The sequence below is a fragment of the Alligator mississippiensis genome, chromosome 2 (genome assembly GCF_030867095.1).
Source record: "Alligator mississippiensis isolate rAllMis1 chromosome 2, rAllMis1, whole genome shotgun sequence".
Taxonomy (NCBI): domain Eukaryota; kingdom Metazoa; phylum Chordata; order Crocodylia; family Alligatoridae; genus Alligator; species Alligator mississippiensis.
Genome location: NC_081825.1, coordinates 146,015,245 through 146,040,277, shown reverse-complemented (window position 1 = coordinate 146,040,277; position 25,033 = coordinate 146,015,245). Strand labels below are relative to the sequence as shown.

At 46.5% G+C, this 25,033-nt stretch overlaps 1 long non-coding RNA gene across 1 annotated transcript in view; it reads left to right on the top strand.

Annotated features, from left to right (window-relative positions):
• LOC109282328 (uncharacterized) overlaps positions 1–25,033 on the top strand; it is a 192,683-nt gene that overhangs the window by 55,186 nt on the left and 112,464 nt on the right. The gene's annotated exons all lie outside the window — the stretch shown is intronic.

Below are 25,033 nucleotides of genomic sequence, written 5' to 3'. Positions count from 1 at the left end.
TAAACACCTCTTGAGGCTTTGTGCCCTATGTGTTGATATGTGGTTCTTTCTGTTCACTAACCCCTGCAAGTATTATTTAATTTGCATGCAAGACATGGAAAGCAAGGTCCAGAAATGTGAAGCAACTTTTCTATGATGAGGGAGTTGATGACAGAGCTGAAATCGGAATTCAAGAGTTGATAGTCTCCATTCCTGTGCTTGGTTTGTTAGAGCATCTCTATTTTTCATAGTCAACACCACTACATCCTTCAGAGATGAATCAGCAGCCCAAACTAGTCTCTTCTCAGATGTTAACTCCACTGCCTGGCACCTGCAAGACCAATGGGAGAAACTGAGAAAGCAATCAGTCTCCCTAGAGGAAGGATCATGTCCTTTGGGTTTTGAAGATGCAGATCTGGTTGGTTCTCCAGCTGATTCTGGTTGCCAAAGGTGCCGCAGTTACCATGAGTTTACACTCTCCTTATGGGCATCATTCTTTTCTTGTGGGTTAGGGCCTCAACACAGTCATTCATACCCCTGCTACCATAGGGTTGGATGACTGCAGTTCAGTCTACATTTGGCTGCATTATTTTGAACTAAGTTGGAGTTCCTTCAAGGGAGAAATTGCATACCCATGCCCTCTGACTTTTTTCAGCTGCTAGGTGGCTTTCAGGTGAAATTTAAGCAGTCAGTGTGGTAGAGGCAATATTTTTTATTAGACCAACTAGATAGTTGCAGATTTTTTTTTTATTTGCAAGCTTTCAGGCTCATGTGCCCTTTCTCAGGCAAAAGAGAACGCAAAAATCGTAAAATTTCTCCCAGGTAGAAATGAAACTTCATATTGCACAGGAGAGCTGGAGGGTGGTGTAAGTTATTCTGGCTAGAAAAGTTCATTTCATGTAAATTAGGCTCAGATAAAAGTTGGAGCAGTCTAACTCAAAGGTGTTAGATGGCAAGCAGGATATTGAATTATGCATCTTTCTTGTTAAGATTTTTCATATTTGACAGGAGGACTGGTGATGGACAGGTTCTCTTGGTGAAATTTAAGGCCTTTGTTGGTTTTGCTTTAGCCAGAAGCCAGCTTGTTATCTCAGGACCTTGTTACGCATTACGCTTAGCACGTGTTACATGTAGATAGCAGTATATTTTAATATGATTTAGAAAGTTTCTGAAAAGTTGCATGTTAATGCTCACTACAATCTAGATATGCAATCTGAGGCAGGGGTGGGCAAAATATGGCCCACAGGTCAAATCTGGCCCACCACATGATTGTATCTGGCCTGTGGCTGCTGCTGCTGTGTTCTGCATGAGGCTGAGCCCCACCTGTTCCACCTTGGGCAGCTCATGCTGCGCTTCCACCCACCTCTACCCCACGCCTGCCGACCCCACTGACCTGGCCAGTGTGCACAGCTTCCTGGTGGGGCTGCTATGGCTACTGCCTGGGTACAGCTTGACTTTTCTGCTTCCAGTGGTTCCTGCTACTCCTGTTGTACCATTCTGGGTAGTGGGTAGCACAGGGAAGCGGCAGTGACAGATGTGGGGATGTATGTTAGGCACCACATGCCCAGCCAGGCAGGGGGGAAGCTGCAGTTAGTTGGCTTCTGCTCCATCAGCTCCAGCTCCTGGCCACCTTCCAACCACTCCACCTGCCCAGTGTGATGAGCAGCCACCTGCAGGTGGCCAAGTGCGTGGGAGGTAGCTGTAGCAGAGCAGGGGCAGGAGGAGGAACCACTGAAGCCCAGTGCTGTTGGTGCTGTGCTGTTGGTGGGTATGGATGGGAGTGTGGAGTGGGCTGCTGCAGGTGGAAGTGGGTGGGGCTCAGCCCATTCAGAATACTGTAGGGGCAGCAGTGGGCTGGATAGGGGTGGGGGAATGGACTGCACCTGCACCATGCAGGTGAGTTCTGCTGGTCCCCCACCCTGGCTGACTCCCAGGATCTAGCATGTAGACAGCCCCTCCCACACATCCACACCTCCCACAATATACAAGGGTAAGACTTTATTTTGAACTATTATGCAATTCCCTCTATATACACAATTAAAAAAAACATAAATCAGGACAATTAAAAAAAATTAAAATATATTATAGTAGATGCTTGATTTTTAGTATATGATTTATTTTTATCTATAATTTGTTAAAATGGTATCTTCTGACAGATTTTATACATGCAGCTCTCGACAGCTCACCAAAACTTAAGTGGCCTGCCAGCTGAAATAGTTGTCCACCACTGATCTAAATATAGGTCATAATACTACACCGGAGTCTTGAACCAGCTCCTGTGTGGTATGGGTGCTGGTGTTGCACCCAGCCCCTGCACCACACTGGAGCCTTGCCAGTTCAAACTGGGAGCCTGACACACAGCTTTGTCAGACTCCCCTCATCACTCTTGAGTCCCCTGATAATATTACCTGCGTGGAGCAGTCAGATGGTAGCTCAGCATGTATTAGGTAATTCGATCAAGAATATTCCTAGCTGGAAAAGGCCTAACTACTGTGTTGCAACTGCACTTAGCACATGCTTTACTACTTGAACACTCAGACTCTGGCGTAAGTGCTGCTAGCATGTACTAGGTGTAACATGCGCCTCTTTCTTCATGTGTTACCAAAGCAGTCCTGATTAACCTAGGGATCCAGGTTTGGAGCACTCTACTCCACTTGTGCTCCATCATTAAAGTTGCTTCCACCCAAGTTTCTTTCTTTTATTAGAACATCAGGGCCTGCTCAAATGTAATGTGTTCTAAGTTTTCCACAGGAGGGAAATGTTTGGTTAGCACAGCGGTTCTTAACCTTTTTAGACTTCAGGCACCTCTTAGAAAATGCCAGATCTTAGGTTTCACACTTTTTTTTTCCCTACAGGAAAATAAGAGAGCAATTTTTCTATTGCAAAGAACTCAAAAAGACTGCAACTCTGCTTTTCTATTTGAAAATTCTTGGCTTATCTTGTGAATCATGGTTGTTAGTCTAACACTGCTCACATTTTGTGGTCCCCGTGGCACACTTAAAAGCATCTCAAGGCACCCCAGGGTGCCATGGCACTTTGGTTGAGAATCAATGGGCTAGGAGTAGAGTATTGTTTGGGGGTGACTAGATTAGGAAGGATTTTATTGTAAGGATACATTTGGGGGTGTTGAGTAAACTAGTACACCTGAACACTTATGGATACCTGATACTTACGCTAGTGTATTTTTTTTTCTTACTGCAGTTTTTTTCTACAATGGACTCTATTAAGTTAAACCAGTGTATTGGTTTGTTATCTGTATGTCTTTCATACCAGGAAAAAAATATTATATATCTGGGTCCTTATATTCTGTTTCACTCATAAATATGCAACTTCTCAGCCCTCCTTCCCTTATTTTTTAAATCACCGTATTTATTTTATTTGGATTTTTTTTTTCAGTCAATTTTATCTCCCGCTCTGGATGTATTTCCTAAATAATAAATGCTGTCTCAGTCAGAATATCCATATGATAAATAGTGCAGCCAACTCTTTTTTTTTACCTGTAGCAGAGCCCCCACTTCCACTTTATCCCATGCCTTCCCCAGGAAATTCATGAGCAAAATGGTTAATATTACAGTTTCTACTGAGTATCAGAAATCCCACATTCTAGTGAGTCATGGTAGGGCAGAAATTGTAGACTTGAAGAACCCTCCTCAAACAGTCCCTCCCACCAGATATTTCAGGTTAAAGCTGGGGGAGAGAAGCTACTTTTTGGATTGTTCCTGAAGCCTGATCACTGCCTAGTTAAATCAGTGGAAAGACTCGTATTTATTTCAACATTCATAGTTGCATAGTTGGCAGGGTCAGAAGGGACCTGAGCAGATCATCAAGTCCGACCCTCTGCCATGGACAGGAAAGAGTACTGGGGTCAAATTACCCCAGCAAGGTGTTTATCTAGCCTCCTTTTAAAGACCCCCAAGGTAGGAGCGAGCACCACTTCCCTTGGAAGTTGGTTCCAGATCCTAGCTGCCCTGACTGTGAAGTAGTGCCTCCTGATATCTAGCCTGAATCTACTCTCCGTCAGCTTATGGCCATTATTCCTTGTTACTCCCAGTAGTGCTCAGGGGAACAGGGACTCTCCCATTGCCTGCTGGTCTCTCCTGGCCAGTTTATAGATGGCCACTAGATCCCCCCTCAGCCTTCTCTTGTGATGGCTGGACAGGTTCAGGTCCCTTAGCCTGTCTTCATAGGGCCTGCCCTGCTGCCCCCTGATCATGAATGTGGCCCTCCTCTGGTCCCTCTCAATGTTGTCCACATCCCTCCTGACATGAGGCACCCAGAACTGGACATAGTACTCCAACTGCGGCCTGACTAGTGTCACATAGAGGGGGAGGATCACTTCTTTGGACCTGCTCGTGATGCATCTGTGGATGCATGACAAGGTGTGGTTAGCTTTCCTGACTGCTTCCCCACATTGGCGGCCCATGTTCATCTTGGAGTCTATAATGACTCCAAGATCCTTTTCTGCCTCTGTGCTGACGAGAAGCCTGTAGGTATGCTGCTGGTTCTTTCTCCCTAGGTGCAGTACCCTGCACTTGTCAGTATTGAATCCCATCTTATTCTCATCCGCCCACCCCTGTAACCTGTCCAGATCCAGTTGCAGCCTGTCCCTCCCTTCTAGCATGCCCACTTCTCCCCACATCTTAGTGTCATCTGTGAATTTGAACAAGGTGCTTTTCACCTCCTTGTCCAAGTCGCTGATGAGGATGTTGAACAGTGCAGGCCCGAGGATCAAGCCCTGCGGGACCCCACTGCCCACATCCCTCCAGGTCGAAAATGACCCATCCACCACCACTCTCTGGGTGTGGCCCTCCAGCCAATTGGTGACCCATCTGACTGTTGGCATCGACACCACAATCTCCTAATTTTTTAATGAGAATGGGGTGAGAGACAGTGTTGAACGCCTTCCTGAAGGCCAGAAAGACTACGTCCACCGTGACACCTGTGTCTAAGGTGTGACCTGGTCATACAAGGTCACCAGGTTGGTCTGACAGGACCTGCCTGTAATGAACCCATGTTGGTTGCCCCTAAGCATACACTCCCCTGCTTGCCCCTTGCAGATGTGCACCTGGATACTTTTCTCCAAGAGCTTTCCCAGGACCAAGGTAAGACTAACAGGCCTATAATTTTCTGGGTCCTCCTTCCTCCTTTTTTTGAAAATGGGGACCACATTGGCCCTTTTCCAGTCCTCTGGCACCTTGCCAGAGCATCATGAGCGCTCATAAAGCCGTGCCAGGGGTCCTGCAATGACCTCTGCTAATTCCTTCAGCACTCTGGGGTGGAGATCGTCAGGACCTGCTGATTTGAACACGTCCAGTCCCTCCAGAAGTTCCCTGACTAGGTCCTCTCGGGGACCATTGGAGATCCTGGTGTGGGGATGACCTGGTTCCTGCTCAGAAAAATGGAGGCAAAGAAATTGTTAAATAGGTTAGCTTTGTCATCTGGTGAGATCACCAGATTTCCAAGCGTGTCCTGCAGAGGCCCCACATTACCCGGTACCTTCTTTTTACCCCCTATGTATTTAAAAAAGGATTTCTTGTTATCCTTGATCTGGGTCGCTAGTCCCAGTTCCATCTCCGCCTTGTAATTCCTAACTGCCCCCCTACAATCCTGAGCAATGGAGCTATAATCCTCCCTGGTGATGGCCCCTCTCGTCCATTGGGTGTATGCCTCCTTCTTAGCTTTGAGACATTCCTGGATGCTTTTGGTGAGCCATGGGGGCTTTTGAGCACTCTTGCCCCCTTTGGTCCATGTTGGGATTGCCACCCTTTGGACCTGGAGGATCATCTCCTTCAGGAGTGACCACTCTTCTTGGACTCCAACTCCCCACCCCACCGGGGCCTCAGTGCCTCCCTTACTAGACTCCTTAGCTTAATGAAATCCACCCTCCTGAAGTCCAGGGCTGCTGTCTTGCTGCAGGCCTTTGCCACCCTGCGCTGGATGGTGAATTCCAGTAGGCGATGATTGCTATCGCCCAGGTGATCGAGCACCTGTAGTCCTCTCACCAGGTCATTGCTTGTGGCCAGGACCAGGTCTAACAAGGCATTTCCCCTGGTGGGACTGTGCACCTCCTGGGTTAGATGGAGGTCCTGTAACATGGCTAGGAACTTATGTGAGCGATCAGACCTGGCTGACTGCTCTTCCTAGCAAATGTCTGGATAGTTTAGGTCACCCATGATCACCGCATCCTTTGACTTAACTGCCTCTGTGAACTGATCTGAGAATTCCCAGTCTACCTCTTCCCCCTGGTTGGGTGGTCTGTAGTAGACCCCCACCGTTAAGTCCCTTTCCCCCCGGCCCCCTTGTATTCTGACCCAGAGCACTTCAGTCCGCCCCTACACGTCTACACGAGACGCTTACTGTGCATTAGCCTAATAACACTGTGCAGTAGCGTGGCGGTTAAGAACCATGCTAGTAGCCTACTGCACAGTATTATTAGGCTAATGAGCAATAAGTGTCACAAAATAACCGTGAGCTGGTGCTACTGCGCAATAACTCTAGTTACTGCACATTTAGTTAGTACTTCATTAAGCAAGTATTAAACTAAATGCATAGTAACTAAGGTGCATTAATGAACATGTAGATGCGACTGCTGTTTATGAGGTCCCATGTAAGTCAGAGTCCAAACTACTTTCAGACTCATTTTTATCATCGCTCCTGAGATTACATTTCAATACAGGACCATCTTCATATGTGTGTTCCATGCCCAATGCAATGGGGCCATGTTGCAGACTGAGGCTTGTAAACTCTCTTAAATATTACTTAATACTGATGACTGCATCAGGAATCATCTGATAGCCAGTATGGCTCGGTGCACAGGTGTAAAAGCATTTAGAATTCTGTTTCTTGTGGGCTTTTTCTGTGTATGTGTTGGACATAGTTGCTTGCCCATTTTGAGGCCTGGGTTGTGTGCCTTTCCTTTGATTCCACATGTGGCAGCCCAGCAACAGCTTAGTTAAATCTTAGTGATGTGGAACAGCACTAGGACTGTTTATAACAACGATCATCATCAGCAAATTAGGTTAGGCTGTCTCAGCTTATTCTCTTTGACAGCTTCATGTTTATTTCACACTGTAGTTGATTTTAAAAAAGTCTGTGTAAAGGAAAGCTTATTTCATTGTCATCATAATTAGATAAATAATAAACATGCTCATGAATAAGGCTGGGCTTATACTGACTGCAAAAAGAAACTTAATATGATAGGCCAAACTAATTAAAGCTTTCTAACAGGTGGAGCTTTTCCGTTCCTGTTTATCCCTTTGCTAATAAGTGTGGCTGAGGGAGGGAATTATTCTGCTTCTGATGAACTCTCCATAATTTGTGGAACATGGACTGACAAAGAACTAAGGCTTCACAGATGATGAAATTAATTGACCCATACCTTTTGTGGGGTAAGAGATGCTGCCTCTTGTAATAAAACTTAGATAATCAAAATGGCTGTTGCTGACATTTAGAAAGTTTAAGGCTATGTCTACATGGTGATCCTGTTGTAGGGCTGTCCAGTTGGCAGGCTGTGGGCTGCTTGTTGACTCCCAGGTTAAGCTGCAACCCCTAAACTCCCAGTTCAGGTGCTGCTTCCCCTATCATTGCTGGAGTCTCTGGGCTCCCCCTGTGTCTCGGGATGTGGCAGAGCTGGATATTTGTAGCTGAAGGAACCTGCATATGGGGGTATCAGGGGCCCCATGTGGTGCAGGAGTGCTGGCATGGTTCAACAGGTGGGTGCCTGCCATGTGGTGCAGTGTGCAGGGGGTGAGGACACTGGTATGGTGTAGTTGGAGGGGTACCCTGTCATGTGGTGGGGAGTGCCCATGTGGTATGATGTAGCACAATGTGAAGTCCATGTGGCACATGGCCCAGGGGTTGTGCAGCCCATGTGATGAGTAGTCAAGTGTCCTGTGTCTCCTAGACACTCAGAAGTTGGACAGCTGTGGTTTGTTGTGACCCAGAGCCATCCTCAAGCTTGCTGTGCTGCTCTTACATTGGAAGCAGTGTTGTCATGTCTGTGTGATACCCTGACTGGTCTGATTTATCACGGGATGAGCTAATTTGCAGTGGTACTCAGCAGTGCTAACTTGTTTGCATGCAGTGCCAGGCAGGCTTAATTCTAGTTTAGGAAGCAGTGTTCCCAGAGCAATGCAGCATATTTGAACGGGCTGATCTGGAGCACAGTAATCTTAATCGTCAACATGGCCTGATTTTTCTAACCAAAAAAAAAAAAAAAAAAAAATGTAAAAATGATCTCTCAAAAGCAGGTGTTGGATACCAGGTTCTGAACCTGCTCACATGGACTAGGGACAAAGTTACATATAAACTGGTATAAATTGTTAGAAACCAGTTCAAATCTGTAATGCAACAGAAGTTTGGTGCACATAAACAGCTTTCAAAATGGCCAAACCCAATTTAAGATAAACCTGGATGGATGTAGTATCAGACTTAACTGGTTTAGATTAAATTGGTTTATTGAACTTCTGTCCTAGATCCCCTCCAGATTCAAGTTATCTCTCAGTTTGCCAGCATCCCAGGATGCTTTGTACCTCCCCTGCAAATCCTCCTCCCCTCCCCTCCCCCCACAGGGTGGGCAGGCTTGCCTTGGCTCAAGTTGTCTGTTCTAGCCAGGCAGGGAGGTATGCTCTAGCACCCCACTGCTTCTGGCCTGGGCCACTACAGGCATGTGACTACATTTATGGAATCAAAAGTAAATGTCTATTCACTTGCTTATTGGTTCAGTCTATGCAGCTTAGGCCAACCTGCAAAAATGAATGGATTCAGCCTCAAGCTTTTTGACTGACTGTCTGTACTTAGTCATGGAGTTCAGTGGCAAGACATCCATTCATCTGTCTTTCCTTCTAGGTTGGACTCTGCATCTGTCTCAATTGCTGTTTTTACATTATCTTAGAATCAGTTCTTTAAGGCACTGTGTTCCATCAGGTCCCACTGATGTCTTGATCTGCAGGATTGGACCCTTATTTAGGATGAGAGAGAACCTATCAGCTGAACAGTTTCACCTAGGTGTTCTCTGAGAGGTGCTGCTGTGACTGGCTTTGCATGAGTAATCCACAGCTGGGATGTAGAGGGAAAGAGCAGTTAGCACACTGTTGTGCCAGCAGCAGCAGCAGCACCTGCCTCCCCAAACAAAAACATGAACCAGCACTGTAGTTGGGGTGGGATATTCATACTGCACCCTAAAGGAGCCCTGGCTTCCAGTCCTGCCATTGATGGGCTTTTTGGCCTAAGACAGGGAGGCTCGTTATATATTAATTTTAGACAGCTCCTGGAGCTCTGAACTCCTGGATTGTCCACATGTAAACACCCAAAGGTAGTTTTAAGCACACTTTAGGTGGTTTAAAGTTACCCATTCCAAGACAAGTTTCTTTGATCTGTGTTTCCCAGCTTGTGTTTCTTTCATGTGTGGCCACTCCCCCACAGGTGAGTCAACCAAGTTGTAGTCCTCCAGCATCCCAGGATGTAGTGTTCCTTCCCCCACCCTCCTGTTCTGTGTAGACAAACATTCCACTCCCTGAACTCTACTGCCCAGAGGGCAGTTTTGGCACCAAGCCAGGTACCCCTCGTGCCCCCAGGGGTGCAACCTTGTGCAAAAACCTAACACATACCAGCTAGCCAGGTCACAGGGCAGGGACAGGTCCAGAAGTAGGGTATAGGAGGTTGGGGGAAGAAGATAGGGGTCCATATTGTGCTTCATGAGCTGGGCTTCCTTCCCAGGGCATGGGTAGTAGCTCCCTCAAGGGCACCTTCCCTCACCGGTCCCACCTCCCAGCCACCCCAGAAAGCATGATCAGCACTCCCCACACTTCAATCCCAAATCCCAGTTTATTAAATATGAGACCTCCTTTAATTTTTACCTCTTCTTTATTACTTTTAAATTCTTTTTTTGAACTTCTGTTTATTTTATTCTTGAGTGGCTGACTTTATTCACTTCATCCCTCTCCCATCCCCATTTCATTTCTACCTCCCATTTCATTACCCACCTTCATTAACTCTCCACCTCCCAGTTTCATGTTCTTGCCCCCCTAACCTATCTCTTATACCCACCCCACACCTAAAGCAGGGATAGAAACTTCTCCTGGCTTAGGAACCCTATAGTGGCAACTCGCAGCTGTAGCTTCTAGTCAGGCCCCTACTTGCCAGCCCTTTAGTGGCTAGTCACAGCTGTGCATGTGGGGGACAGTTAGGGAAGATTTCTAGCTTTAAGGTGTGACTGCTCCAAACTTAAACTAGCATAAATATGGATCAACATTTGAGCAGCTCAAAGTGCAATGAGTAACAAGGCCCCAACTGGGCCATATTTTTAGAGTTATTTAGGCCCTAGAAGCCTTTTAAAAATATCTAGTTTTTAGGGCCTCTGAATCAGTGGGGTCTTTCCACTGACTTTGGTTTAGGCCCTTGATGCCTCAAGCTAGACAGACAAAATTTGTGAACCTTAGTAGTCCCATAGTGGTCTTTAACTTTATGTCTAAGGCAGAGTCTTTCTGCTTTTACACAAAGGTAAGCCATTTTTTGCAAGGAGGATTAGGACTGAAAATGCAGAAGAAGCCTCTGTTTTGGATGACTATTCAGCTCCAAACTAGAATCCAAGTATTAAAGAATTATACTAGGAAGAGCACAGTCCTCATTCAAGATGGAAGAGCCAGTTCCAGTCAACTGCATAGATGGCCTACCTAGACTGCCGTTATCCTGCTTGTTTTCTGCTGAAGTATGGCACTGAGCTGTCTCTTTCTTACTCTCACTGATGATAAAAATACAAGAGAAATTGTCTGTTGAAGAAAATGGAGCAGAAAGCGCATAAATCACTGCCATAGATCCGTTGCATCTTCCTGGGAGACTTTTCCTTTGGCTGTACTTCTAGAGCACTGTTGATTTATAACATGTTGACAGCCAGCGGTCTCATAAGTAGGGCAGCTAGAGCATTTTTTAGGCTTAGTCTGTGTTGTTAACTAGGGAGATCTTTTGATTTCTTATTGTGTGATATCTGATTTCTAAATCCTACAATGCAAGGTTATTAATCTCCTGATTCATATCTACCACTTGAGTTTTACTTGTATCTAGTTACAAGATAGGACAGTGCTTATTAGGGCTGTGTGCAGCTTCGGGTGCTGCATCAATTCGGAGGAGATTCGACTATTTGGCGGCCAAATCTCCCAGTCCAAATCAAACCAGGAGGCCAATAAAAAGGTCTGAATCAATTTGAAGCTCTCTGAATTGATTCAGAAAACATTTGGAGAGCTTCAGAGATTCGGGCAGTCCCTGCTTGCTGCCGCAGGGAACTGGACCTGGACTCTGTGTTGGTAAGTAGGGGGTGGGAAAGGGGGGAGACTGGAGGAGGGGGGAGGGAACCGTGGGGGGGGACCCCCACCCCCCAGGCCCTATCCCCTGCCTGCTCCCCCAGCCCCTCTGAGCACTCCCAGCTCTTAAAAATAAATAAATAAATAAATAAAAGCTACCACTTACCGGCTGCTGCAGTGGCCTTGGGGCTTCTGGGGGTGCAGTGGGATGCAGCAGGGATTGTCCCCTGCCTGGCAGGAGCTGGTGATTTTAAAAATAAACTGAGAGCTGGGGCTGGGTGGGGCAGCCATGGCGGGGGCTGGGAGAGTGGGCAGGGGTTGGGGGCTCATGGAAGAGTCCCCCATGCAGGATGGGGCAGTGGGGTGCAGTGGGGATTGCCCCTCTACCTGGCAGGAGCTCGTGAGTTCGGGGCTTTTTTATTTTTTATTTTAAAGAGCTGGGAGCTGGGACCAGGAAGGACAGCCATTGATGGGGCTGGGAGAGTGAGCAGGGGATGGGGCCTGTCTAACCGGGAGATTCAGCCGATTCGGCAGCAGCCAACTCTCCAAATCAGATTTGGCCAAGTTGATTCAGGACAGTGATTTGAATTACCGAATCAAATCACTGTCCCCCAAATTGGCCGAATCCGAATCCAAAGTGAATACTAGCTGCTTTGCACAGACCTAGTGCTTATCTTTTTGCCATGCCTAATCTTGATAAGCTTGTAACTTCAGACCCTGAGAAAAAAGGTGAGGAGTCAGGGCAAGAATGCTAATCTCCTGCAACTGACTATTTTGAGTTTTAAACCTATGCCTCCTTTAGGATTTCCATTAAAAAAAAGATCTCTACCAGCTTGTAACAGAGGCATGACAACCATGGAGAAGAGTGGTGTCATTCAGTGACCTAAAATGGTTGGGATGGTCTCATATCTTTATTATACTTTTACACTGTTTATTACAGTGGTTGTGACTGTGGCAGCTAGGTGTAATGACATAATACATTGGTGCTCAACCTTTTGGCTCCATGGGCCAGATGAGTAGTGTGGGACTGGGCCCTGTGTCCCAGGATCAGGCCTGTACTTCTGGATTGGGCCCATATAGCCTTGTCTGGCCCCTGGCACGCTGGGATTTTGTCAGCTGAAGGCAGGGGTGGCAGGGGGAGGGTAGCAGCAGTAATTGCCACTACTCTCCTGCCACCACATTTCCTGTCCTGTTGAGAGCTCTGCAGGCCCACTGCCATGGTTTGTGGGCCAGATTTGGCCCACAGTCCTGGGGTTGAGCATCCCTGTTCTAGAGCATAATAAATGTAAATCTTCTTTAGGCTGGACTAGGATCACTTTGAAATCATTGAGACCACTTGCATAAAAGAAACAAACGCACTTTAGCTTCTTCTGTTTTCCCATTTCTGACTGTCTAGTTCACAAAGAAGAAAAATGTGTGTAATTATTTACACCGGTAATATTAATTTGTTTGTTGTGTAGATGTGTCAGAGGGAGAAATATAACTGTTTAAAGACATTTCTGAGCATTATGTCTAATGAGGGGCTGAGCATATCAACAAGTCCTATATATCAAGGGCAATAGATATTCTTATATGTTGCACTAAAAGTCATTAAAATGCAGATTACCTATTAAGTTACTTGTCTCCCCCTGCCTTAGATTTGCTTGGCTTTGTGATCGCTCTTTTTGCTAAAAAGTACTAGATTCTCACTATAGTGCCATGTCACTGCTGTGTGTAATGCAGTGAAGTTTAAGATAAGAATCTATTCTAAGAGTCTCCCACAGATAAAAATGAGTAATTTAAAATCCTACGTGTGAAAACGACATCTTTGTATAACAGAATACAGATTTCACATTATGTTTGCTTAGATCATTGGACAAAAAAAATGTTGCGACTCTTCCTCAGCTCTCCTGGCTTAATGAAAATCAAGATGGCTATTTTTTTTCTTTTATTCACTATCAATAACCCGGCAAGCATTGCTATCTATTTGTTTTTTTGTTACCGCTGTGTTATATCATTATCCACATGAAGCTAGTAGAGGATGGATTCATTTGATTTGTTGAGCTGTGAAGAAGCAAGAGCACTTAAGATTTAATTTTATTGCTGTAGTAAACAGGTTGAAGCATATATACAGTAAAAGCTCCATTAACCGGCACCTTATAAGCCGTGAGGTGAGTAATGCTTGAACTAAACTCTCAGATTCTCACACCGCCCTGAACCTTGCCTTATTCAAAATCTAGATTCCAGATCTGTGACTTGGTTCCATCCCTTTTTGAAATAGCCTTTACAGTATAAAAACAACACACATTTTGATTGTTCCAGATAATTTGTGATATCAGCAGAAAGCCCTGAATTCTTTCCCTTGCCATTTTTACAGCAGTGTAGATTGAATGCATTAGATATGGGGTCAGCAACCTATGGCCTATGGGCTGGATCCAGCTTGGCAAGCAATTTTATCTAATTTGTGGAGTCTGGATGTTGGTGGCAGTTCAGTAGTGGGGACATTCAATGGCTGACTTGCAAGTGCATTGGTGGCTTTGGTGGTTGAGTCATTAGTGGTGACCCACTTTGGACTGAGCTGCATTATTCTGGCCTGCTGCTCCTAAAAGATTGCCAGCTCCTTGCTCATATCATCTGACTTGTGACTTGCCATGGTATAAATGAGAGGAGAATCAGATTCACAACATATTTGTCAGAAGTGAAGGTAGCTGGTAGACTTTACCGCCCCCTCCCACCTAGCCCTTGCTACCAGTGGCATAACTATGTCCAGCTGGCCCCTGGCATCCACATGGGTGTGGCTGCCTGAGTATAAGCACCTGACCCCTCAGTATTCCTCAGGGTACTCAAACCCCCTGGTAGTGACTCTGGTCTGTAGTCCCGCTTTCTTTTTGTGGTTCCCTCTGGCTTTTGACTAGAGGTGCAGTGATACATTGGTCCAATATCAGATTGGCACCGTTATAAAGAAAATTGACTGCATTGGCAATCAGCCTGATGTGACCAGTAATTTGGCTGATAAATGCCTGTGCATGTGCACAGCCACAGTGCAGCATGGAGGCATTGAGGAGCACAGCTTGGCAGCTTGGAGAGCAGTGTGCACCTGGTAAGTCTGTTGTGGTGGAAGGGGAGGGCGGGGGCAGATTAACGCCCCCTGCGGTGAGGGAGGGGGTGGGACTGGGGCTGGGGTAGATGCTGCCCAGCTGGAGCAGGGTGGGGCACAGGACAGAGCTGTGGTTTGTCTGGGGGGGGGGGTCTCCTGCTGCTGCGTGCACCCCAGGAAGGCATGGTAGGGGGCCTGTGCCCCTGGATCTGTGCGGGGTGGGGCGGGCTGCAGCTGTAGGCTGGGGTGGGGCTGTGCTGGGCTCTTCCTGGTAGGGGGGGCTTGGCCAGGCTGTGCTCAGGGCAGGCAGCGGTGGCACTGGTAGGGAGTCTATGGCAGAGCTATGGCAAAATTTGGGATGACTGTAACCCCCCCCCCGCTCTGTAGCCCCCCCTTCCAGTGCCAGGGCCATTTGCCCTGAGTGCAGCCTGGCCCAGAACCCAATGGGAAGAGCCTGGCGCAGCCCCAGCCTGCAGCTGCAGCCTGCCCTGCCCAGCCCTATGCAGATCCGGGGGGCACATGCCACCCCCATACCCTCCTGGGGTGTGCACAGCAGCAGGAGCTGCCCTTTCCTCCCTGTGCCCCCTGGAGAAGCCGTGGCTCTGTCCCATGCCCCGCCCCACCCTGGCTGGGCAGCCCCAGCCCCAGCCCCAGCCCCAGCCCCAGCCCCACTCCTTCCTCACCACAGGGGCTTTGATCTGTTCCCTCCATGCCCCTTCCCTATCCCTTTCCCTTCCACCCCAACAGACCTACCAGCTGGACACAGCTGTATCGGAAATCAGATCGGTATTGGCTGATATGCCTCCTTAAAAATCGGCTATTGGTTCCCAAAATCTTTATTGGTACACCCCTACTTGTGACTTACTTGGTTATTACCCACATTTTGTTCCTTTACAGACCTTGACTTCCTGACCTGACTACTCCTGATCTCCTGACTTGCAACTCTAGCTCAGACCCTTGCTTTTGGACCTTGTCTGCTCCTGTCTCCCTGTCTCTTGACTCCCTAGTGTCAAGCTCTGATTACCCACATCCCAGTCATATCTATGACACTGTTGTACAGTATTCAGGTGTGGTGATGTAATTTTGTGCCACTGGCTGTACCTCCTACAAAAAGCTCCTTTATAAGGTTGCAGCAATGAACAGCCTTTCAAAATAAATATCTTTGGTAGCTGGGTCTTTAGCTGAGGAGTATGAATTGAAATGAATCTCAGCTGCATATTCATAGATTCATCGATGTTAGGGTCGGAAGGGACCCCCTGCATGGCAGGAAAGAGTGCTGGGTTTAGATGACCCCAGCTAGATGCCTATCTAACCTCCCCTTGAAGACCCCCAGGGTAGGGGAGAGCACCACCTCCCTTGGGAGCCCATTCCAGACTTTGGCCACTCTAACTGTGAAGAAGTTCTTCCTAATGTCCAGTCTAAATCTGCTCTCTGCTAGCTTATGGCCATTATTTCTTGTAACCCCCAGGGGCGCCTTGGTGAGTAAAGCCTCACCAATTCCCTTCTGTCCCTCTGTTGAAAGGCAGCCACAAGGTCGCCTCTCAACCTTCTCTTGCGGAGGCTGAAAAGGTCCAGGTGCCCTAGTCTCTCCTCGTAGGGCTTGGTCTGCAAGCCCTTAACCATGCGGGTGGCCCTTCTCTGGCCTCTCTCCAGGTTATCCACATCCCTCTTGAAGTGCAGTGCCCAGAATTGCACGCAGTACTCCAACTGCAGTCTGACCAGCACCCTATAGAGGGGAAGTATCACCTCCTTGGTTCTGTTCGTCATGCATCTGATGCACGATAAAGTGCCTTTGGCTTTTCTGATGACTTCGTCACACTGACGACTCATGTTCATCTTGGAGTCCACTAGGACTCCAAGATCCCTTTCCGCTTCCGTGCCTCCAAGCAGGTCATTTCCTAGGCAGTAGGTATGCTGGACATTTTTCCTCCCTAGGTGCAGCACTTTGCATTTCTCTTTGTTGAATTGCATTCTGTTGTTTTCCGCCCACTTGTCCAACCTATCCAGGTCTGCTTGCAGCTGTTCCCTGCCCTCCGGCCTGTCCACTTCTCCCTACAGTTTTGTATCATCTGTAGACTTGGACAGAGTACACTTCACTCCCTCGTCCAAGTCGCTGATGAAGACATTGAAGAGTATCGGTCCAAGGATCGAGCCCTGCGGGACCCCACTGCCCACACCCTTCCAGGTTGATACCAACCCATCCACTACGACTCTCTGGGTATGACCATCTAGCCAATTCGCCACCCACCGGACTGTGTAGTCATCCAAGTCACAGCCTCTTAACTTGTTCACCAGTATGGGGTGGGATACTGTATTGAAGGCCTTCCTGAAATCTAAGTAAATGATGTCAACCCCTACTCCTGCGTCCAGGTGTTTTGTAACCTGGTCATAAAAAGAGACTAGATTAGTCAGGCATGATCTACCTGCTACGAACCCGTGCTGGTTTCCCCTCAGCATAATTTTTCCTGCTGGGCTCTCGCAAATGTGAGCCTTGATAATTTTTTCAAAGACTTTGCCTAGGATGGAGGTGAGACTAACTGGTCTATAGTTGCCCAGGTCCTCCTTCCTCCCCTTCTTGAAAATGGGGACCACATTGGCCCTTTTCCAGTCCTCCGGGACCTGGCCCGTGCGCCATGAGCATTCAAATATTCCCGCCAGTGGCTGCGCAATGACGTCGGCCAGTGCCTTCAATACCCTCGGATGGAGCTCATCCGGGCCTGCCGACTTAAACGCATCCAGTTCCTCCAAGTGGCTCTGCACCATCTCAGGGTCTACGCTTGGTAGTCTGGCGTCCTGCTGCTGCCTCTACAATCCCAGTGAGAGTCTTGTCTTGCCCCTCACTTAGGAACACTGAGGCAAAGAACTTATTGGAGAGTTCAGCCTTGTCCCCCCTGTCCCTCACCAATTGCTTATACCCATTTAGTAGAGGTCCTATTCCACCCTGGGCCTTCCTTTTACTCTCTATGTATCTAAAGAACAATTTTTTGTTATCCTTAACTTGGGATGCCATCCTCAGCTCCATGGTAGCTTTTGGCCTGTCTAACTGCCTCCCTACAAGCGCGAGCAGAGGAGGTATACTCCTCTTTAGTAATCTCTCCCCATTTCCACTTTTTATATGCCCCCCTTTTAGCCCGTAGACTGCTCTGGATTCCTCTGGTCAGCCAAGGAAGCCTCTTGGCCCTTTTTCCCCGCATCGGGATCGTCTCCCTCTGTGCCCGAAGGATCATTTCCTTAAGGCACAGCCACCCTTCCTGGGCTCCCAACTCTTCAAAACTCTTGCTCTGCAGTGTGTCCTTGACTAAACACCTGAGTTCATTGAAATCAGCTTTCCTAAAGTCTAGCACTTTCACCCTACTAGTTACCTTACCCACTCAACATCTAATGGTGAATTATATTATTTGGTGATCATTGTCCCCCAGGTGACCACCGATCTGTAGGTCTCCTACCATGTCATCCCCCATTGCCAGTACCAGGTCCAATAAGGCATATGGTCACTGTAGCCCTCGTGAACAGCAAGAGTAACTTTTGGCAATCTCCATACATAGTAGGTTAGTTTTTCCTCCACCACCAATGCTACTGCTTGTCAAGGGCAAGACCCAAGTTTAGTAACTGAAGGCAGTGTGGTGCCAAAGTCTGTAAACCAAGGTAGTAGACAGTAAGCTCACAACTGATACTTGAAAGTGACCCCCCAAACTTTCCTTTTTGGTTTAAGTCCTTTTGACGTATACTAGAATGATTCCTGAGAGTAGTTTCCCTTACTCTATTCAGATCAGTTTTCTACTGAACTCCAGTGACTTTTCCAGGAAAATATCTATACGAGGCCTAATTTGATGCCTTAACACTGATTTTTCTGCACCTTCCCTTTTCTGAGCTGTTAACACTAGTTCTAGTCCAAACAATGTTTGTTTTATGTCTTGTTCTCTGTTCTGTAAAGCAGTTTGCAGAAATATGTTTTAGTGATAAGGTCGTTAAATCAATGTCTTTGGGTACTTTAATGCTTTAATAGTAATATTGTGTGCAATGTTGGGCAGAGGCTTTTCATAAGGAGCAGTGAGAGGTAGTTAGCTGTTAGTCTGACATCAGGAAGGTTGGCACCTAGAGACTAATTAATTAGTGCCCTGCATTCTACCTAAGGAGCAATGCTTGAACTGATCCTGTTCTATCAACAGATTAGCAATCTGGAAACAGTGCTGCTCAGTATGATGAGCTAGCTTGAAGTAAAGGTATGACTCCTCTCTATGGACTGAGCCCTTGTAGTGGTGGAGAGCCTTGTGTCCCAATGATTCTCAGAGCTAGGTTGCCCAGAGTCTCACACTCCTGGCAGGGTCACCGATAGCAAACAGACCTGAAGGAGGTTCTAGACAAACCACAGTCCAAACCTCAAGTCCTCAATGGCAGATGAGGTGGAAGATGTAAGGATCTCAACATTTGTAGAGATGGAAGAAGGCTGCATCAAGATGGAGGTCTCCTATCATCTAGTATTCTCTTTTGCCACTGGGCTCAGATATCTATTTTGTCAAGATCATGTGGATGCTGCTTCTGAGCACCAACTTCATCATGGTAAGTCAAGTCACATGTGGACTTCTAGCACAGGAAACAAGGTGCTCTTCTGTATCAACTCCCAAAATCCCTGTGATGATGGAGACAGGGCCAGTGAATCTCCAGCCACAAATCTGCATGCAGGCAGTGGTAACCTGATAGTAGTCCTGCACCTGGGTTACAGCCAGGGGTGCAATTCAACAGCTGCTACTGTGACTGAGCAGTCCTATTCAGGATCTCCTCTCCTCACCCCATGCGGAGAAGGGGCTAGAAAAGGTGCCTTAAACCTAGACTGTCTTATTTATTCCTGGCTGGATAACCGTGCCCAGCAACCTCACTCTCTCTGTGGTTGAAAACATCATAAGAAGACAAAGATTTTCATAACATGAGAAGTTTGTACCTTGATGTATAACAAAGACAACCAGAAAGAAGAATTGCCATTGTCTCCATGGAACTAGTGAGATAGACCATCAACATGGCAGCTCTAAGTGAGACAAGATGACTGGATGAGGGTCAGCTGAGGGAAGACAGTGGAGGCTACACCTTCTTCTGGAAAGGGAAAACAGCTCAGGACAGATGTGTTGAGGGCGTTGACTTTGTCATCAAGAATTATCTTGTCAGTCAACTTATGGAGCCCTCTGTGGGCATTAATAAATGTCTTATGACCCTCCGTCTTAAGCTTAGCAGCAACCAATATGCCACTGTCATCAGCACATGCACCCCAACGCTTGATGCTGCTGCTGATGTCAAAGAACAGTTCTACTCCCAACTTGAGCATGTGCCGACTAAGACTCATGGGGAGGGCAAGACCATTATCCTCGGTGACTTCAGTGTCAGAGTCGGATGTGACCTGGAACTCTAGAATGGCATTATTGAGAAGGAAGGAGTAGGGAAGGCCAACTTCAATGGCATCCTTCTCCTGAGCAAATGCACGGAGCAAGGTCTTGTCATCACAAACACCATCTGCATGACAAAGTAACAAATACAAGACCCCCTGGAGACACTCCCACTCTAGGCACTGAAACCTCCTTGACTATGTTATTGTTACAACCCATGATCAAATGGATGTCAGTATCACATGAGCAATGCAAGGAGCCAATGACTGCTGGACAGATCACTGTCTTGTTGGATTTATTATGAACATCTTGCTTGCTCTGAAACACTGAAAAAAGCCAAAAGCAATGCAAAGGACTCTCAACATCAAATCTCCTCAAGACCCAAAGGTCTGTAAGGATCAACAGTGCCTCCGTGGAAAACTTTCTGCCCTGTCCACAAATGAAAGCAACTTTGAGGAAGTCTAGAAGGGATTTAAAGCTGCCATCCATATGGCCTGTGTTCAAACCATTGGCTACACCACTCATTGACACCAAGACTGGTTTAATGAGAGCAACGCTGAGATCCAAGCGCTCTTCAACCAGTAGTGAAGGGCTCATTCCGTTGGGCAAGATGACACCTCATCTCAGCAGTAGGAGATGTATCAGCTTCTCAAAGCTGAAGGTCAAAGGAGGATCTAGGAAATCAAGAATCTGTGATAGCAAGATAAAGCCAGAGAGATCAAGCTCTATGCTGACATGCATATCTTTTTCTGGGCAGCTAAGGCTTTCTATGGACAAACTTCCCATGGTTTTACTTTCCTGGGATCACAGGATGGCTCGATGCTCCTCAAAGACGATGAATCTATCCAAGCTAGATGGAGATAGCACTTTGAGGCACTCCTGCATTGTCAACTGTGGTAGATACCACCACCAAATCCATCCCCCAGCACCCTGAAAAGGGATTCCTCACCAACCCTCCTATTCTGGAAGAAGTCTAGTATGTCATCAAGAAACCAAGAAAAACAGCTACTGGACTGGATGACATGCCTACTAAAATCTACAAGGCTGGTGGCAAGGAACTGGCACTGAGACTCCACAAATCTATTCTATGCATTTGGAACAATGAAGAGAACCCTGGGGATGGGAGGAATACTGTTGACACTGGATTTTAGGAACCCAGCCCTTATACCTTTGTTCTGGGCAAGCACAACCCTCAGACTGACCACAACACCTGCCAGTTGATAATAGGTGAATTTATTGATACAGAGTGATAACAAAAAAGCAACAATACAAAAAATCAAACAATTCTATATCTACCAATCCTAAGGCTGTCATCAGAGTCAAAGTACATCTGGTCAGGATGCAGGCTCCACTCTGAGGCTTTCTCTCTTAGGTGTCAGCAGTCTGGAGGTGAGATGCTGAGGCCCACAGACCCACTCCAGTAGGGTGCATGAGATAGGCGGCTGCTGGTATGCCCTCTGTCCACAGTGGCCTCCGGGACCCTTCCTGAGGAACAGGGATGGGAATGGGGACCCCTCTCAAGGAAGAGAAGGAGGGCAGTGAGGGATGGGACAAAGGGAGGGAAGAGAAGGGACAGCAAGGAAGGATCCTTTACTCTCAAGTCTTTGCTTTTGTATTCTCCTTCCCCCTTGGTGACTCCTGATGACTCTTCATCCATGGCTATCTCTGGTTGGTTGTTTCTCTGTGATCACACATCCACGTAGCCTTCCAGGCCTTCACTTAATTTGGTCTGTTCCCCCAAAACCAGGACTTAGGCCCCACCACTGCTCTGGGGCCTTGTAGCTGGTGTCACTTACCTCGTGTTATGGGACAGTATGTGTGGTACATACTTCTTTGGATCCCAGGCTGTGTGCTTGTTATGTTAAACAACCTGTCTGCCTCGGCTGTGATCTTGTATTATGGTATGCCCCCCTCAATTCTCAGTCCATGCCCATTCATTGGCCTTGTTGTGCTAGACAGCCTGTCTGTTTTCAGGGCTATGAAAAGCTGCGCGTGTCTCTCAAGCTCTTTAGAAATCCATTTAACCCCTACTGCCCATCTTGACCCCTTATAATGTATATATTTAGGGTTGTGCAAAACAGCACCATTCCGTTTTGACTTCTGTTGCACCATTTTGAAGGGACAGTGTTTTGTTTTGCTGTTTTGAAGTGCTGTTCCATTTTGTTTCATCGAAACTGTTTTGCTGTTTCAACACATTTTGATGTTTTGCTCAAGGCTATAATGGGGAATCACAAAAATGCCTATAACTTTGTCATTTCTTTCCTGATTCAAATGACAATAGCAGGGATGGTAGCCCAAGCTAGGGCCACAAAGCCTGTCAAGTTTCAAGGAGATAGGTGCAGAGGTTTCTGGGAAACAGTACCTCAAAGTGTTTAGAGCAAAACTCATTTCACTTGTAAGTGTGAAAGCACAGGGGGTGTGAAAATGGCAGGGAGGGTAGCCCCTGCTGAGGCCACAAACCCTGGCAAGTTTCAAGGAGATAGGTGCAGGGGTTTCTGGGAAACTGCACCTCAAGGTGCTGACAAGCAAAACGTGATGTGGGTGACTTTGTGTGTGTGTGTGTGTTAAGGTGCACCCTCACTGGCACTGGGGCCTCTACATGACATGGTAGCATGCCCCAATGAGGTCTCCTCCTCCACTACAAACACCATCTGCATGACAAAGTAACAAATACAAGACCCCCTGGCCTGGTTTACTATTTCAAATAACAACAGGTAATTAAGCAGCACAGTAGCACCAGCAGCATCTTAGGCAGCCAATCTGTGACGGAGCCTTTCTTTCCTCTCCTGTAGGAGCACCTTCTCTAGCAGCTGCCAGAGAACCCTCCCTGCCAGCCCCAGCCCTGGGGCTTAGATAAGCCCAGGGCCCTGCCTCCTTCCGGTCAGCTGACTGGGGGCAAGTGCTAGGGGTGTTGGTCTAAGAACATGGCACTGGCAGACAAGGTCCTTTAGGTCAATCTGATATCTTCTAGTACATGGGCAACTAGTGCCGCTTTAGTCAGGGGGGGCATGTACCCCCCCTGCGACCAGTCCCGCAGACCGGAGGTGGCTGGGGTGGGGTGGGGGTGGGGTCCCCACGGACGATCCTGCAGTCCGGGGGTGTGTGTGTGGGGGGGAGTTCCTGCAGTCTGGCAGCACTTTCCAACTGCTACCATGCAGCCACTGCTATACTGAGGTAAGCTGTTACAAAACAGTTTCCCCTTCTACTTTAGAAAAGGGATGAATTGTAGGAACTGTATAGCTGCCATTTTAGTGGTCACTGCAGTGTATTTGAATAGGTTCAGTGCCATCTGCTCCCAGTCCATCTTAGCTTTTCAGGCCAATGCCTGTTAAGAATTGCTGTCTTCCCAAATAAAGGGCAAATTCCTGGAGAGAACAGTGACCAGTAACCTGATCTCCCCAGCCCCTGCATTATGGTGATTCTATGTTGAACCCCACTGAATTATAGAATCAGATCAGAGCCCTATAAATCAGAACCACTAGTTCAGAGTCTGTGTCTTAGCTGTTGCTCATGTCCCACTTGGCTAAAGAGCCTGTAGTATCTGAGGACCAGATATTATATATAGTTACACTGCAACCTGGTCCCAAAATATTCTGCTGCCATAGAGAAGTTGTGATGTTTCCTGTGAGTTTGTCTTTAGTTTCTGGTGTTACAAAGGTGGAATATTCGAAGAGCCAAGTGATAATGGTGACAGCTGTTTTATATAGTCCCAATTTTAGACTGCATCAGCTTGAAGTTGTAGCGCCTCCACTACCTTGCATCCTGTGTAGCCACTTCTACCTGTGTATGTTGCTGTTTTCAGATATGCTTGACTTGGGTAACATATAAACTCTGGGCTGGCATTCAGGATATTGAGGAAGAGGAGAAGAGACCTCATAGCAGAGAACAACTTTTTAAAGATGCATATTAGAGGTAATTGGGAATTACTTGATGAAACTCTTTTTCATCTGAAAATTGCTGACTTACTGAAACTAACAGTTTTTTGAGAGAGAGGAGGGTTTTGATGAATTTCTTGATTTCAAAATTTTTGAAGGAAGCTAAAATTGTCTAGTGTTTTGGCATAGTTTTAAGTTAAAAAATTCCAGTTTTCCATTTCAAAACAGCTTTTGGTTTAGAAATTTAAGATAATAACAATAAGTATTTAAATGATTGAAATTGAATCAAAGCTTCTCAACAGACCCAAACACATTATTTTTCCAGGTTTTTAGATTTATGATTTTTTATTTTTTATTTTGAGCTGGCCCAATTCATAGTTAAAACTTTTTTTTTGCTATGTTACTTTTTTGTGGAATGGGAAAGTTGCACTTGGTTCTGCAGTAGAATATGACAAGGAATTGGAAGAAAGGAAGAAAGTGACAGCCAAATATATATCCATTTGCAAGGTTGCCGGTATACTGTATAAGAAAAGAATCTTTTTGCAAAAGAGGGACAGAGATCTGTTCCCATGTAAACTCAGAGGCTAGGGATTGTCATCTAAAAGTCAGGCCACTTATTTGAGCCACAGAGGAGCCACAATTCTCTCTGACTGTTATCTTATGAGGTAGGTAATGCTTGTGTACTTAGTATGTCATTAGATGTCCAGTTCGGTGGCATGAGGCTGTATGGTCATTTTGAAGAAACTTGCTGGCGGAACCTTACTGGAATTTACATCCCAGGAAGAAAGTATTCCAATCATTTTTCTTTTTTCCAGTACTGACAGCATCTTTGAATCTCTCTGCAAAGTGTTTTTCTGTCCTACACCTGCTGACTGACTTGATTGAATTGAGGCATATGTATTATTTAATCTGGAACAAAACAGATTTTTATTTTCTGTGTTTCTGCTCCATTGTTCCCTCATTTTTAAGTTAACTTAACGCTAGGGAATAAGCACTGGAGCAGAAATCCTTGAGACTGATGTATGGCCTATATTTTTAAAGTGACTTGTTAGTTTATAGGCCCAAAGAAATGAAATTAAAGGCACGTGGTTTTCAGAGTGTCCTTAGTACTTACCTTCTGAAAAATTGGATCTACTTCCACATGTTTCAAGTTGGATGTTTAAACATCTTAGTTAAGTTTGAAAATGTAGACCTTTGGGTTAAGCCATAGAACAAGAATGGCTTTGGATAAAATGGTTCACACTTCTCTCTTCTTCTGTCACCATCTCTCTACCCATCCCAGGCAGATTCTGTATCAGTAAGTCTATAAATTGAGGTAGTAAAGTGTATGAAAGGAATCTGAGGCAAGAAGCTTCCGTGAGTTCAAGGACATCAGAAATACCATGATTTATCAAAGAAAATGAAAAGGTGCTGCCTATGCAGGAAATATCA